This window comes from Chenopodium album, chromosome 5 (genome assembly GCF_948465745.1).
Source record: "Chenopodium album chromosome 5, dcCheAlbu1.1, whole genome shotgun sequence".
NCBI classification, from domain to species: domain Eukaryota; kingdom Viridiplantae; phylum Streptophyta; class Magnoliopsida; order Caryophyllales; family Amaranthaceae; genus Chenopodium; species Chenopodium album.
In genome coordinates, this window is record NC_137838.1 from 38,203,754 (window position 1) to 38,217,181 (window position 13,428).

Below are 13,428 nucleotides of genomic sequence, written 5' to 3' on the forward strand. Positions count from 1 at the left end.
AGGGTTTATGGGGATCCATAAATAATATGAAGGGGTAATTTATTGTTGTTGGATATCAATGCTAGATTAATTTCCTATTGATTGATTTAATGCTCTGTGACCAGATTAGGCCTGATCTTTTATGCATGAGTTTGACAATATTGATTCGAGATGAGAATTGATTTTTAGGTCTAGTTTCAATAGGCAAGTTAATTTATAAATTGTTAAGTCGAGATTCGAGAGATGAGATTTGATACCGGTAAATCAATTGTGTGATTGTAATACGTAGCGAAAGCCCTTTATGATCTTATTAATTTATGCATTGATGATTGATTATTATGTTTTACCCTGGAATGTTATTTATTGGTGAACCTATGCCCTATGTCTTTATTCATTGATTTCCTCTATTTTTATTCTTCCCTACTTTTAATCTTTATAGTTTAGTTTCCTTTGATTATAATATATTGGTTACTTTATCATTTAGATTGCTTGAATTAATTAGGAATAGAAAGACTAGTTTCCCTTTGGATTCGTCCTTACTTCCCTATCTATTATTAGTTAGTGGTTTTAGGAATTACTTTTGATTAGGTGATACGACTTTAGTCTTTCAAAATTTTGGCGCCATTGCCGGGGAAACGATTTTATTTTTATTTCTGATTATTTTTGTAGTCTAGGTTATTTCTTTTTTGTCTCAGAGAACGTTAGTTATTTGAGGCAAGTCTCATATTTGCTTTTTGTTCCTTGTTTATGCCTAGGTGTTCCAGATCAGGTTACATCCCATTCAATCCTGAGATCGAACGATCCTTCCATAGAGAGAAGAATTTTTACAAGCAAATTCTGGCGGGTTCTGGTGATAACAATAATCACCGAGACCCTCCAACTGATTCTAGCGATTCAGAGGTATCTTCAGATCTAGAATCAGAGATGGAGGTACCTAAGAAGCTCAGTAACTTTTCAGAACCAAAGCATACAGTTTTTCCACACCTTACTCCCACTCAAACTCTTGATGGGGTACAGTTTGAGATTAAACCCCAACTTATAACGATGATAGAAAGGAAGCAATTTAGTGGAGCTAAGGGTGAAGACCCAAATCTTCATATTGCAGACTACTGTCAGTATTGTAATACCATCAAGCAAGATGGAGTCTCACAAAACCAAATCAGGGAGATTCTCTTTCCTCTCTCTTTAACTGGAAAAGCCAAATTATGGTTTAATGGATTAAATAGAACTGCACTTGGTATAACTAACTGGGAAACTCTTGTTTTGAATTTTTATAACAAATATTATCCTGCAGAGAAAACAGCTGTACTACGGAGTGCTATTCAGAACTTTGCCCAAGAGGCCGATGAAACTTTATATGAGGCTTGGGAGAGGATCAAGGATCTACAAAGAGAATGCCCCCACCATAATTTGGCACAATGGCAGTTAATCCAAGCCTTTTACAATGGGATTGGAAATTCATCTAGAATAATATTGGATTCTACAGCTAGTGGGAGGTTTATGAACCTTAATGTTGATGATGCAGGTCAAGTTATTGAAGATATGGCAATACATAATTCCCAATATGGGAATCCCAGAGGCTTTGCTAATAAAGGGAAACATAGTGTCGACTCTGTATCCTTTTTACAAGCTCAATTCACCTCTATCTGCCAGAAATTAAATAATCATAGTACTGCAAATGTAGCTAATGTTTCTGCAATTAATAATAATTCTAATGAGGCTTTCTGTTAAAATTGTGGAACTTTAGGTCATAGGGAGAAAGATTGTAGGAGTTCCGTGGAGCAAGTCAATGCCTTTCAAGCTTATAGGAAGAATAACCCATACTCCAACACCTACAATCCTGGGTACCGGAATCATCCGTACCTTTCCTACCGGAGCACCAATGTTCAAAATCCACCACCACAAGAATCACAGGCGCCACAACAAACTCGGCAGAAATATTACCACCCCAATACTGGCCAAAAGAACCAAAGACAACAACCCTCCTTATCTTCCGTCCCTGCTCTGGTAAAATTAGAGAGATGCTGGCTAATATGCAGAAGCACATGGAGAGTAGAGATGCCCAAATTGATTTGATACTAGCACATAATAAAATTGTAGATAATCAAATTGCGCAAATTTCTGCTACTCTACAAGCCCGTCAACAAGGAGCCCTGCCAGCACAGCCGACCAGGCCTACGGATCAAGCCTATGCAATTACTCTAAGGAATGGTTCAAACTATGAAGGGCCCCTATGCCTAGAGATGATGAACCTGTTTTAATAAATAATGCTAATCTTGATTCCATTAAACCTGACAATGTATCTAATAGCCCTGCAGGGCTAAAGAATAGTACTAATATATCTGATTTTACATTGCAGGGTACGACTCCAGGGAAGGTACCAGCTCCAGATAAGAGCAGTAATGCTCCAAAGCCAGTTATCAAACTTCCATTCCCAAATTGTCACTTGAAAACAAATTTGGATAAGTAGTTTGGTAAGTTTCCGGAGATGGTTAAAGATTTTCAGGTAACAGTCCCCTTCACTGAATTAATTACATAAATTCCTGCATATGCAAATTTTATGCAGGAAATACTAACAAGAAAAAGGTCTATTAGTGAGGTAGAGGCAATAGCTTTCACTGCAGAATGAAGTGCCGAACTTCAAAATAAATCTCCACCTAAACTGAAACATCCGGGTAGTTTTTCTATCACTTGTCATATTGGCAATCTAATGATTAATGATGCATTATGTGATTTGGGCGCTAGCATTAGTGTTATACCATTATCTGTGTGTTCCAAGCTAAATATGGGTAAATTAAAATCTACTAACATTACTCTACAAATGGCCGACCGTTCTTTTAAATACTCCTTAGGTGTTTTAGAGGATGTTCCTGTTAGAGTAGGTAATTTTTATATACCTGTTGATTTTGTTTTTCTTGATATGGCTGAAAATATGCAAACCCCAATTATTTTGGGTAGACCATTCCTTAACACTGCAGGAGCAATTATAGATGTGAGATGTGGCAAATTAACACTATCAGTAGGGGACGATAAAATTATTTTTAATCTTAATAATACCCCTAAAAGCCCCATGACAGAGGAGAAGTGATTTAGTGTTGATGTGGTTCAATATTATTCTAAAAAGCCCCAAGCTCTTGTAAAAGATCTCTTGGAGGCGGTATCTTGTGTTGCGTCTTCTACAGATGAGATAGACAAATAGCAGAAGGAATTTGATGCAATAGAAAGAGCCCTCTACACTGTCGCTCTTGGCTTTGAGGATTAGAAGGTGGAACTAAATAAGCAAGATATGGAAATTGAACCTACAGTAAATGTTCCGCTAGATTGAGTTGCAAGTGCTAAAAGTAGTGACAATTTGAAGCAACCATCGATCGAAAAGGGAACTTTAGTGCGTAGAATTGAAGAACCCCCAATCCAAGTCAAGGAGGATCCACCAGATAAGGTGAATTGGCGTCCCACAGGGTATATCATGAAGCCGCATTGTGGTCTAAACACCGCTCGACCAGGTGAGAAACCACCCAACCAAGCGTTAGGCCAAGGGTCCTAGTTCTTATACTTGGCAAGAAGGTCGTGCGGGACCTAGATAAACTAGCGCTTTGCGGGAGGCAACCCGTATTTTAATGCTTTATAGACTAGTTTTTCTTTCCTTTTTCTTATGAGAGGAGAGAGGAGGGAATCTAATGAGTTTTATGAGTTTTTGTACAGGTTTGAAGGAAAAGAGTTAGCAAAAATTGAAGAAAAGAAGAAAGACAAAAATCTCCCCTAAGCTAGCCTTGGGCCCGATCAGGCGAAGCTCGCCCGACCGGGCGCGAGAGCAAGGTTTCGAATATTGCAATTTTCGCCCGACTGGGCGCGAAATTTGACGTATATGGACATTTTTACCGCCCGATCGGGCGTGAGAATAGAAAATATAAATTATTGGGCAGTAGATCGCCCGACAGGGCGCGAGAGCAGCGAAAAATATAAACACAGATCGCCTGATCGGGCGATAGTCCGCCCGACCGGGCTCGACACCAGCCGCCCCCTTTTCTTCTTCTTCCTTCTTCTTTCTTTCTTCATTTCTCTTTTCCTCCATAACTTTCTCTCTCTAAAACCTTAAAACCTCTACCTTCTCTCTAAGTTTTCTTCTCCATCTCTTACCCAAATCCAATAATTTTTACATATTCTTAATCCTCTCTTCATCCTCTACAATCCTACATAAAAAATTTCAAGTTTTAATCAGATATTTTTCATATCCATTTTTCTACTATGGCTTCAAAGAGGGCTCGATCAATTATTGGGAGGAGTTCTAGTTTGAGGGAGGAGTACGATCCAGATTTGCAACTCTCCTATTGGCCAAAAATCCGAATTGCTAGCCAAGAGCAAAAGGAACGGCTAGAACACCTTGTCGGGCGAGAGGTAATTCCTTTACGGTGGTTACACCGCCCTACTCTTGAATCTTATGGTTTGTATGATTTTGTTAAACGATTTTTGAATGATATAGGAATGAGAAAATTCGTTGACATGCACTATCCTACATACCGTGAATTAACATGTGAATTTTTGTCTTCTTTGAAAGTTGTAAATAGTAGAAATGGACCGAACTTATTTTTTAGGTTGAACAATGAGAATATTAGTTTTACTTATGTTGAATTTTCCAAATATTTGAATTGAACTCTGAATTACCTTTTTAATGGCATGCTGATTATAAAATGGGTGATATATATCATGCTTTAATTGGTTTACCGACCCCCGACCCCCATTATGCTAGTACGAAACTTATCCATCACCCTATCCCGCAAATCTGGCAAAGATTTGCAGGATTGTGTTTTCTTGGTAGGATTTGCAGGATTGTGTTATTAGACACTATGTGTATGGGTTTGGTAAACTGAACATAGGTAGATACTTCATCCACCACCTGAGTAGACATGCCACGGCCAGTACCCTGTCTCGTACCCCTATTCGTATAGGAGGCCTTATCACTAGGATAGCAGTTAAAAAGGCTGGTTTTATTGAGAGTGGACCCCACCAGATGACTAACTGTGGACCGGATACCTATATGACTGCTAGGTATTTTGAGGAGTTGGGTTGGGTACGACTGGATAGTGAGCAAACCCCCCACTGGTGCATTAGGACTGGAACCGAGCAGCCATTGCCCATCTTTTCCTTACCTAATCCTGACCTGACCGCCTTTCCCCCAGGGCAAGTGTCCTACACGTACGAACTTTTAGTTTCCCATGCTAGGGGGCAAGCACCACCAGTCAACCACTAGTTCCACCACCCCAGCCTGAGCCCGAGGTAGAGCTTTCACCACCTCGCATGTCTCACTCTGTCCCCCATGTTGCCTCTGACCCAATTTGGGACTTCCAGAGTATAGGTCAGGCTTTAGGTCGTATTGAGCATTCCCACACTGACTTTAGGAGGATGGTAGGCTCCATTGACCATAGGTTAGGGTACCTTGAGAGGAACCAGGGTAGAGCTCTCTATCCTATGTATGATGATTATGCTCGTCGGGGTAACATTCCCGATGATGCCATTTACCCTGACTGGTTTCATCCTTCACCCCAGGGATACGATAGGGATCCCACTGCCCCTGGTATTTATACTGATTATTCTGTCTTCCATGGGTACGGCCAGGACATTCCTTTCGGGGGACTGGTGGGGGGAGTTTTCACGCCGATTATTTTGGTGGTAGCTCTTCTGGTGCAGGTGGCAGCAAAGGCGGAGGGTTCGGCTCCTGGATGAGGATGATGAGGACTAGCCATGTTGGGCTAGTTCTCGAGCAAATGAAGACATTGTCTGATTCTGGCTTGGGGGAGATTTTAGATTTGGTATCTTTCTTTTTCTCTTTTCTTTTGTTTTTGATGTGTTTTCTTAGTTTAGATTTATTACTTTCTAGGTTAGTTTTACTGCTTTCTTACATGAAAAATACAAAAAAAAATTGAAAAATAAAAAAAAATCCAAAAATACGTTCCAATGAATTGTAAATCATGCTTCCCTGTGCCCCATACTTGGAAAATATTATTTTGATTCTTGGTATATGATGATAAGCATTGTGGATTTGTTCATCATGATTTGAATTTTGATTGCTTAGATGTCCTAACATGTGTCAATTTTATCCAACTGCTTGTGAATATAGTGCTTGATTAGTTAATTTGGTTAGGAATGTGTGATAGTTCCTGGTATTTCAATAAATTTGAGTATTGATTTGTAACTACAAGTAATGTTTATATGACTAATTATTATGCACATTGTGGAGGACGAAGGCATTTGTTCTTTTAGGTAGCCTTCAGATGATTTTAGATACATTTGTTCCCTTCTTGCTACCCATGTTGTTGCCTTGACTTTTTGTTATTTATTAGCCACATTACAAGCCTATTTTTCCCCATTGGTTACTAGTACCAAGCTTGGCTTGGGGGATCTATTAGTGATTGAGGTGAGGGAGTTTGTAGTGTGCTTATTATTTGCACAATTTGGGTGGGTTTTGAGGAATTATTTTGTTCTTGATTGTAGTTTATTTTTTATGAGCTTGAATGTTTAATCTTCTAGAAAAAATTAAGTATGATGTTATAAAAAAAAAAGTGAGTGAACTTCAAAAGCAAAAAAAAAAACAAAAAAAATATGTTCAATGTTCAAATGTTCTAGTTGGAGGTTAATCAAAGGAAAGAAAGAAATTGAGTTTCACTGAAAAATTCAACTTTGGAAAATAAAGTTTGTTATTTCACTCTAATTTTTCATTATTATATCTTTATGAGTGAAATTTGTAAGTGTTGGGATTGTTGTTTGTGTTTGGAGTTATTTTTGGTGGACTCTTGTTGGAGTTGGTTATGTTGGAGATGTTGATCATTATTTATTTTGATCATGGGTGTTATTAAGATTTGCTCCCTTTAAGCATAGCTTTTCTCTCACTTATTCCCAAATATTTCCTACCCTTTACCCTAGCCTTACATTACAAGCTTTAAAGACCTTCCGACCTTTGTGAATAGAGTTGTATGAATCTGAAAGTGTTGTTTCTCAATGCAAGTTATGATTTGACATATTTCGAGTCGACTAGTAGGTTGAGTGTACTTCTTTTTATACACACGAGAGTGTGAGTAGGAAAGGCATTGTTCACATTAAAGGGGTTGGTTGGAGAGCGATCGAGTACATCTTTTACTCGCCACATAAATGAGAGTTGAGTGTGTGAGCACTAGTCTTGAATTCTATATGCTCTTGTGGTTTGCTCTATTTGACAATTGTTAGGGAGGAAGAGTAATTGGATGGATTTGATTGGTTGACTTTGAAGCATGTTTATTAGATTTACCTTGAATTGTTTGTGCTTGATTTTTACTTTTTGGGGTGAAGCATATTATTTACTCATTGATGAGATCTTTGCTTAGGGATAAGCAAAGGTTTGGCTTGGGGAAGTTTGATGTGACTATTTTATATAGTATTTTACCCCCGTCCCTTGGTCATAATTAGTAGTGTTTTTGGCTCTTTAGAGTCACTTTTATTACTAATTGTTGTTTTCTAGTGTTTTCTTAGATTTAGTTGACTTTTGTAGTAATTTGCACTTTTGGAGCATTTTCTCGAGATATTATGGAGTAACTACGAGCATCGAAAATGCACGACCATCCTTCATAGCCCAGGGCTGGTTAGAGCCATCGAATTGGTGATTAAGGGCTCGTTATATGTGATACCGGGGCATTTGGACCGAGTATTCAAGACCCAAAGAGGAAATCCAAATTGGCTGGAAGAATTGGAGCCCAATCGAAGTCAAAGAGTGGCCCAAGAGTGCCACCCGGCCATTAGAGCTCCCGTCCGAAGGCGCGCCCGGCCGAGCGGGGGAAGCGAAGCCGGCACCCGAACTCGCGCCCGACCGGGCGCGAGAGATATACCTGGGAAGAAAAAGGCGCGCCCGATCGGGCGCGTGTTATTATTAGGCGGTTTAATCGTCGTTTAAGTTTGTTTTAGTTTAGGATTCTTGCTTAATATAAATACTTTTCCGTTAAGCGAGTTTAGTATCTTCTTTTACTCTTTCTTAATTCTTCTCTTAGATTTTCACTCTCTACTTAGCTTTTAGATTAGTTTCTCTCTCTAATACTTTGTTCTTAACTCTACTCTTAGTTCCAGATTACTTTGATAACGATTTCTTCTACTTTAATCTCAGTTATTTATTTTAATTCTTTCATCATGTCTTATTTTATTGCTTTGATTAGTTTAGATTTAATTATGTGTGAGTAGTTTTATTTCTAGGGTTTATGTGGATCCTTAAATAATATGAAGGGGTAATTTGTTGTTGTTGATTATCAATGCTAGATTAATTTCCTATTGATTGATTTAATGCTCTGTGACTAGATTAGGCCTGGTCTTTTATGCATGAATTTGACAATATTGATTCGAGATTCGAGAGATGAGAATTCATGTTTAGGTCTAGTTTCAATAGGCAAGTTAATTTATAAATGGTTAAGTTGAGATTCGAGAGATGAGATTTAATACCGGTAAATTAATTGTGTGATTGTAATACGTAGAGAAAGCCCTTTATGATCTGATTAATTTATGCATTGATGATTGATTATTATGTTTTACCCTGGAATGTTATTTATTGGTGAACATATGCCCTAGGTCTTTTATTCATTGATTTCCTCTATTCTTATTCTTCCCTACTTTTAATCTCCGTAGTTTAGTTTCCTTTGATTATAATATATTGGTTACTTTATAATTTAGATTGCTTGAATTAATTAGGAATAGAAAGACCAGTTTCCCTGTGGATTCGACCGTACTACCCTATCTATTATTAGTTAGTGGTTTTAGGAATTACTTTTGATTAGGTGATACGACTTTAGCATGTCAACAACCTCTTCCTCGGTCTTGTTCATGATCGGGCCTCCGGCTCCGGCATCAAGACATGACTTCCCTTGGGGGCTCAATTCTCCTTAGAAAATTTGTATGATTTTGTAAGTGGGGATTCCACGGTGAGGACATTCTCGGTTATACTCCTTGTATCTTTCCCAAGCCTCATACAAAATCTTACTAGGCTTTTGCTTGAAACTTTGGATTAGAGTTCTTGCCTCGGCGGTCTTCTTTTGAGGGTGGAAACGGGAAAGCAACTCCTTAGTGACATCATCCCAAGTTCTCAAGTAATTAGGTTTCACTTCCTTGTATAACCACTCCAAAGCTCTTTCGATTAGAAAGAACGGAAATAGCTTGAGCCTTATGAATTCTTGAGAAACCCCATTGACCTTGATTGTATTACAATACTTCTCGAACTCTTTGAGATGATTTAGTGGGCTTTCATTCTTGGCACCACTAAATTGCTTTCGTTCAATCATTGTTATCATTGCCGGCCTTATCTCAAAGTCATTGGCGGGAGTTGTTGGTGGAGCTATGCTACTCTCGAATCTATAAGCACCGGGAGTTCCTAACTCCTTTAAAGCAACTCTTGGATTAGCTCCCATGTTTCCTCGATCCTTCTCTTCTCTATCTTGATGAATTTCCTCTCTTGAAAAGCTTGGACTTGAAGAACAATTAGAAACCCTTATCCTTGTTTATTGTTATCTAAATTTCTAGATAAAATGGCACTAGAGTCCTTCCTCTTATCCTACGCATATAAAAACTCAAAGAAAATATCAATAGCACGGCTACAAATGTAGCCTAAAAGAGAAATATTTTTGTATTTTTCAAAATAAAGTGAAATAGACTCAACAACAATAGCAAACAACAAAGCCACTCTCCGGCAACGGCGCCATTTTTACGAGGGGGTTGAGACTAGGTAATTGGACTAATCTTCCCTAGGTCAAACAAAATTTATATTACTCAACACACCCTTATAACTAGTATAGGAGTAAGTCAAGGGTCGAACCACTAGGAATGGGAGGTGGTTACTATTGCTAGAGTTAAGCTATTTCGAAAAGGGTGAAATAGAGGTGTGTGTACTCTAAGACAGCTAACAAACTAGATAGATTCAAATATATCAAACACTAGGGTTTAGGATCCACATATACTTGCAATGAATATAACTAATCGGGATTGAAATTGACTAAGTCGAGTATTGCGAGGGAAAATCAATAATGCAATCAAAAGAGTATGATAAGTTATTCTCCTAGAGGTCAAACTAGCTTCAACTATGAGAGACTCTAGCTAGGAACTTCACAAACCAACTTAATTGAAAAAATTTAAGCCATAAATCAATTGTTCGTATCAATGTGAACTTACAATGCAATCTAGTGCAACAATCAAAGTTAGATACTCTTCAATCTATCACACACATGCACATAATCAACCAACCAATTTAATCACAACATCAACTCCATCAATTTCCCCCAATTAGTATCAATCCATTACTCATATATGCTTCACCATCCCCCTAGCAAGAAAAATACTCACAATCCATGTAAATCAAGATCAAAACTAAGCTAAACAAGTTCATCATCATCATATTAATCAAACTAAATCAATCACAAATCAATCAAACTTGAACAATCAACAAAACATTTGAAATCAAAAGCTAAATATTTCATTAAAGTAAAAGAAATCCTTACAGACTTTGGTGAAATCAATAGAAATTGTGCTTAGAATCATCAATCATCAACAATGAACTTCTCTCTCTACAACCTAGAGTTTCTCTCTCTAAAACTATCTCTAATTATTTTCTCATGGAATTCTCCTTCAATTCTCTCTCTAAAAATAGAAGGAAAGTATGTATATAGTAAAACTAACAAAGAGAAATTAGTTATATCGTCCAAAATAGACCCATACAGGCGCGGCCATCTTCAAGAGGGAGCGCGACCGCGCAAAAATGGGCATGGAACAGGGAGAGCAAGCGGCGCGCCCACGCCTGGGAACAGGGCAGCCCCCCTTCACTCTCACTTTGATGCTCCTCGTGCGCTTCACTCGATGCTCTTGATAAACACGAGACATGGCAGACCCAAAATCAGCACGATGGTGGGTTCAACACGAGAATTTCTGCCCCCACGGCTTGAATGCACGGCCTAAAGTCAAATGAAACTTTCTCTTCTCCATGCCTGAGCCTTTAATAGAGAACACTAGGCATCCTAACCAATTCCAAACTCGGGAAGGGGACTCGGGAATCATTGGATAATGACCTTAACCTGAAAATTGAAAGCAAACAAACAACTAAAAGGGAAAAAGATAAGAAAAAACAAGAAATGCATGAAAATAGAAAATCAACTAAGAAAATGCAAACTAAGGAAATAAAGAGTAAAACTAATGAAAAGAGCAATAAATTAACATGAAAATCACCCTAAAAGGATCAAATGAGTGCCATAAATGACACTCATCAATGATTGTTATTGATTTCTCTATATAAGCCTAGTGTTGGCAACCCCTAGTTAATGAGTCAATCCACAAGGGTTATAGTGTGCTATGATTATGAATGATGCAATGTTGCTTGTTTGGTTTTTACTTTTGTGAAAAAGGAAGATATTATGCGTTCAAGTCTCGCTCTCTAACTATAGATTATCAAAGTTAACTCTTGTTACAACCCATATGTAAGCTAGTGTTTGAAACCTTGGACCATAACTAAAATTTAATCTTGTAACCTCTAAGTGTCCAGTTGAGTCGCCACTATAAGGAGGGTGTTCCCATTGTAGGCGTCGCTCGAAGTGCGCCTACGTTAAAGCATGTGGTGACTATGCTTGGCACTCATAGGAAGTGGGAATTGACATAATACGATTAGGTACAAGGAAAGTAGGGAGCCGCCAATAAGTTTTTAAGGAACTTGTAAACCGTTCACGGATCATTTAAGGCAACCACGAATAAAGGGACAACGATAGGCAACAACAATTGACCCGTGAAGGTTACACCCCATTCATAATCCATGAGATTACTAACTCCATATGATTCGGAACCACGAAAGGAGGATCGGGGATGATGGTACGAAGTGATTCATGGAGTCACATTCGCCCGTATTGGCCTATACTCGATTCTTATAGTGAAAAGTAATTCCTGCGATCTCATAGGCATGCAAACAAAGATTCAATTTGCTCCAATATATTATTAAGCTAAATTGGTTGAATATTAATGCAACACATAAATCTAAAATATTAGTGATCACTTGAATTAATAACAAGATTAAAAAGGAACCTAAAACGGTTGTCCAAATTATCTTATTAGGCGTGATTTTCAATTACATATTCCATTTAAACATGCAATATGGTGATCAAATATAAAATAGAATAAACATTAATATTGGAAGCAATTTAACAATAATATCGTTAGTCAAATCAAATATAAAATAGCAATATAAAAATAAAATAAGTAATTAAATTAATTAATTACTCACATTCCGCGCGTTCCTTTAAATTGCTACATCATGAATAAATTGTTAGTAACTTCAATAAAAATATAAATCAAATTGAAATTAAATTAAATTAAAATTAGATTTGATTTGGTCCAAACCCTCAGTCAATTATACCTTTCACGCTTTGGTTTAAGTATAGAACTTTGGGTAAAGTATGGACTCCTTGGAGTGCTTAGGGGAAGTATTATGGAAGAATAGGGAGGCTAGTGTTTAGGCTAAAGAGGGAGAAGAGAATTATTTGATGATCAAGCTTGTTGATTATTGGAAAAGGGGTGATATGACCTCTATTTATAGAGAAAAAAAGAAGGGTCGAAGAATTAAGATAAGATCCGAATTAAATCGGAATAAAACTCTATAGACAGCAGTTTTTGCGATTTTTGTTTTTATCATATCTTTTGATCCAAAAAATTGGAATAAGATAAATAAGATATAGTTGAAAAGCTATTGAAGTCTACTTTCTAACCCAATTGAAATAAGATTAAAATATTTTATAGAATAAAAGATAGGAAAATTTGTCAAAAATAACACGACCTTTGGCTGGTCTTCCCTAAATAACACCACCTTTTGATTATTCCACAATAACACCACCTTTCCTATACTTCTTCCCAAAATGAAACAAAATTATGGGTGACCTGATTTTGCAGGTAAACTTGATGACGTGGCCTGTATTTTGGGGTAAAGTCAAGGATTGACTTAAATTCCCCCTCCCCTTAGCCTACGTGGAATTAAATTCCTCAACTACTCTCTGTTTCCCTCTTTAATTCATTTCCCTCTCAATTTCACTCTCTCTCCAATTCTTCTGTCTGAAAAACGAAGGCATCATAATTCAATTGAAGGTCAAAAATTAATTGCAGAAACTTTGGAGGTTGATTGAGTACGATTGTTGCAGATTGAAGATAGTAAAGTTTCGATATTTTGTGTAAATGCCTAAGAAAAGGTACGATTTTTTTTGTTTAGATACTTTGAAATTGATTGTGGTGTTTTGGATTATGAATTGGATGCATTTTAATTTCAATTTGAAGTGATTAATTATGCAATTTAGTTTGTTTACTTGGTTATTATTGTGCTGGGCAATTTGAGGAATCAGTGGTATATATATATTTTTTTAAATGCTTGTTGTGATGAATGTTTGTTGATTAGTTAGATTATTGATGTACGTAGGATTGCGGATT

General features: G+C 37.4%; 2 non-coding genes across 2 annotated transcripts; one reads left to right on the forward strand and one right to left on the reverse strand.

Moving 5' to 3' along the window:
- Positions 1 to 1,284: 1,284 nt before the first annotated feature.
- LOC145633500 (small nucleolar RNA R71) lies at positions 1,285 to 1,391 on the reverse strand. The gene has a single exon (XR_014112823.1). It is a non-coding gene; the product is annotated as a small nucleolar RNA R71 (small nucleolar RNA).
- A 7,510-nt stretch (positions 1,392 to 8,901) lies between these two features.
- On the forward strand, positions 8,902 to 9,007 carry LOC145633568 (small nucleolar RNA R71). The gene has a single exon (XR_014112880.1). It is a non-coding gene; the product is annotated as a small nucleolar RNA R71 (small nucleolar RNA).
- The last annotated feature ends 4,421 nt before the right edge of the window (positions 9,008 to 13,428 follow it).